This window comes from Acyrthosiphon pisum, chromosome A2 (assembly GCF_005508785.2).
Source record: "Acyrthosiphon pisum isolate AL4f chromosome A2, pea_aphid_22Mar2018_4r6ur, whole genome shotgun sequence".
NCBI classification, from domain to species: domain Eukaryota; kingdom Metazoa; phylum Arthropoda; class Insecta; order Hemiptera; family Aphididae; genus Acyrthosiphon; species Acyrthosiphon pisum.
In genome coordinates, this window is record NC_042495.1 from 25,899,071 (window position 1) to 25,901,915 (window position 2,845).

The following is a 2,845-nucleotide window of genomic DNA, read 5'->3' on the forward strand; positions in this document are numbered from 1 at the left end:
AAAATTTCATGTATCTACGGTAATTTTTTTTAAAGTTACACTCAAAAACCAAATTCAATTTTGTGAAAAATCGATTTTGCGTAAAAATTCCCGTTTTTCCTTAATTTTTCTTTTGTTTTTCCCGGCGCTTTTGAAAACCACTGGGAAATTTAAATTTTGACCTCCCCAATGCACCAACGATATTCACTTTCTGATCGAACAAGATACTGAAGTTGAAAATCGTAGCATTATTTCGACTACTTATCGTGTACACAGACACAAAATAAATAAATAAAAAAATAAAAAAATAAAAAAAAAATAAAAAAATAAAAAAATAAAAAAACACACATCATTGTAAAATCAATACATTCATCGTTCCACTCAGAATCTAAAAAAAACTGTTATTGGAATTTATTTCCGTAATAAAGAAAATATTATTATTATTATTACTATTATAAGTACGTCCTAAATGTAAAATCTGGAACCCACATAGATATGTTATCTCCCAGAGGAAAAGACTTCATCGTGAAAACAAATGATTATTTTATATATTTATTCGTACGACATAATTGATAATTAATATAAACACGGTAATGCATTATTTTATTTTATTTTATTTGTTTTTTTTATAAATCATTTTTTATTTTATATAGTTTGGCCATTATAGTTCTTATGGGCAGTCTATAATTTTTATTTTTCTTAATCTTGAATATACAAAATCGTGGTTCTTAAGTAAAGGGAGATCATATGAGCACAGTTTACAACTGAAATTGTGTAAATATTTAAGTTTTTAAACATATAATATCTGAATATAGGTACCTATATAGGTACTTAAAATTCAGAAATATAGAACGTGATGGTTAGTAAATAAGACTGTATAAAAATTACAAAAAGAACATTTTATAATAATATGAATTAAAGAATAATACACTCAGTGGTCATAATACGACATGGAAAATATTACGATCGTAAAAATAGTAATTTGCTCTCTTGCCAAAGTGTTATAATAAAGGTATTCATATTTATTATATTGTGGTTTATTTAGGGATTGAAATCAAAATAAAAATGTTCAATTTTAATTTCAATTCACTTATAAATACTTTTTTGTTTTTTTATTTTGATTTCAATATAAAAGAAACATATTATAATATTATGATTCAATTATATATTTACTGTTGCGTGGTGACGATTTAATTGTATAAATATTTTTTTATTAGATTTTAAACATAGTTTTTTCGATTTAAAAAATAAATTTTACATTTTAACGATTTAACGATTTAAATTTAGATTTCTGACTACGAGAAACCTGTCGTTGTTCCAGCATCCATATTTATCGATACGCACAACTATGAAACGGGAATAAAAAAATGAAATATTAGTTAGGTTTTTCGTATTACCTACATTGCTACGTATTATAAACAATATTATAGTTAATAGACCTATGGGCTATTGTTGAATTAAAAATTTTAAATCATAAATTTTTTTTCATTTTTCAATTGATTTGTATAAATAAATTATTATAAAACGATTATTATTTTGGTATAAATTATCGATTTAAATTTGAAATCGGACTTTGAAACAATTTATTTCAAGCCAAGAAAGTAGGAACTGATTAATTAATACTTTTTGGTGGACTATTCTGTAAAGGAATCTATATTTCGATAAACATTTTTATGATTTAAGTGAGCTCGACGTGTATGTTGTAGGCGTCAACCAGAATTGGAATGTATGAAAATCAAATGTCCAATTTTTTTTCCACTATTTAGTGTTATTCATATTTTAGAAGAAGATTTAATTATATTAATTGATCCGTTTACACAATGATTGATGGATAGGTAGGTTTTCAAAGTAAAATATAGTAAAATATGTAAATAAATAGTAATATTTGACGTCGTCCGACATACGATATCAGTTACACGAATCACCTTTAAGAGATATGGTCACGCCACCACACCACCACGCCAGGCACACTAGGCTGCTGATGTATAAAAGGACGAATTGATGCTTCGTTCCGGCATAACGCAATTTTTGTGCAAATATAATATTCTGTAAGTATTAATAGCTGACGAGAAACGAAATTTCTTTTATCTTTATATTATTTTAAATTTTCGTGTTGTCTATTTTTAATTAAATTGTTTTTTTGTTGTCTACTTGCAGTTTTTACTTCACTCCTCAAAAAACCAACCAAAAACCAAAAATGGGCGCTGAAAAAGTATCCATGAACATCGTCGTCGTAGGACAAGTCCAATCTGCCAAGGCCATCAAATCGGTCGCCAAAGCCACCCCAGCCTCCAGCCAACTGATGGTAATTACATAAGCTAAATTCGCATTGATTTTCCAATATAGTTGTATAATTCTATAGTTTTTCAAATTGTCATGATAATATTTTTTAATATTTATTTAAACTAATATTATATAAGTTCGTATTGTATTTACCATTTCGGTAAATATTTTTTTTTATATATTTCTAGCTGCCTGATCTTCCTCCGAAAAAAATTATTTTTTTATAATTTAATTTAAAAACGTATGACTATTTTTTGATTATACAAATAATATAATATAATTACATATTCTAGTTATTGTTAATGCTAATTTCTGAAAATTGTATATCCTACATTTTGAATTCATCCACTGGGGATGCTAAATTTTATTCTTTTTATCATAGAATAGAGATAAGGTAGAAAAAATGTAACGATAAATTATTTGTTCAATGAATATCTAATATATATTTCAAATGGAAAAATGCAAGTGCAAACAAATAAACAAATAATTTATATAATATACAATAATTTATAATCAAACAAACCGGTTTCCTTCGTCTCCAAAATCAAGCAGTGGCGTCATTTCAGTTTTCAATAAGAGGGGG

General features: G+C 25.9%; 1 long non-coding RNA gene across 1 annotated transcript in view; it reads left to right on the forward strand.

The window, feature by feature from the left end:
- The first annotated feature begins 1,910 nt into the window (after nt 1-1,910).
- LOC100574390 overlaps nt 1,911-2,845 on the forward strand; it is a 2,877-nt gene continuing 1,942 nt past the window's right edge. Inside the window, exons 1-2 of the long non-coding RNA XR_510574.3 lie at nt 1,911-2,027; nt 2,137-2,284. This is a non-coding gene — a long non-coding RNA (uncharacterized LOC100574390). The remainder of the gene's footprint in view (nt 2,028-2,136; nt 2,285-2,845) is intronic.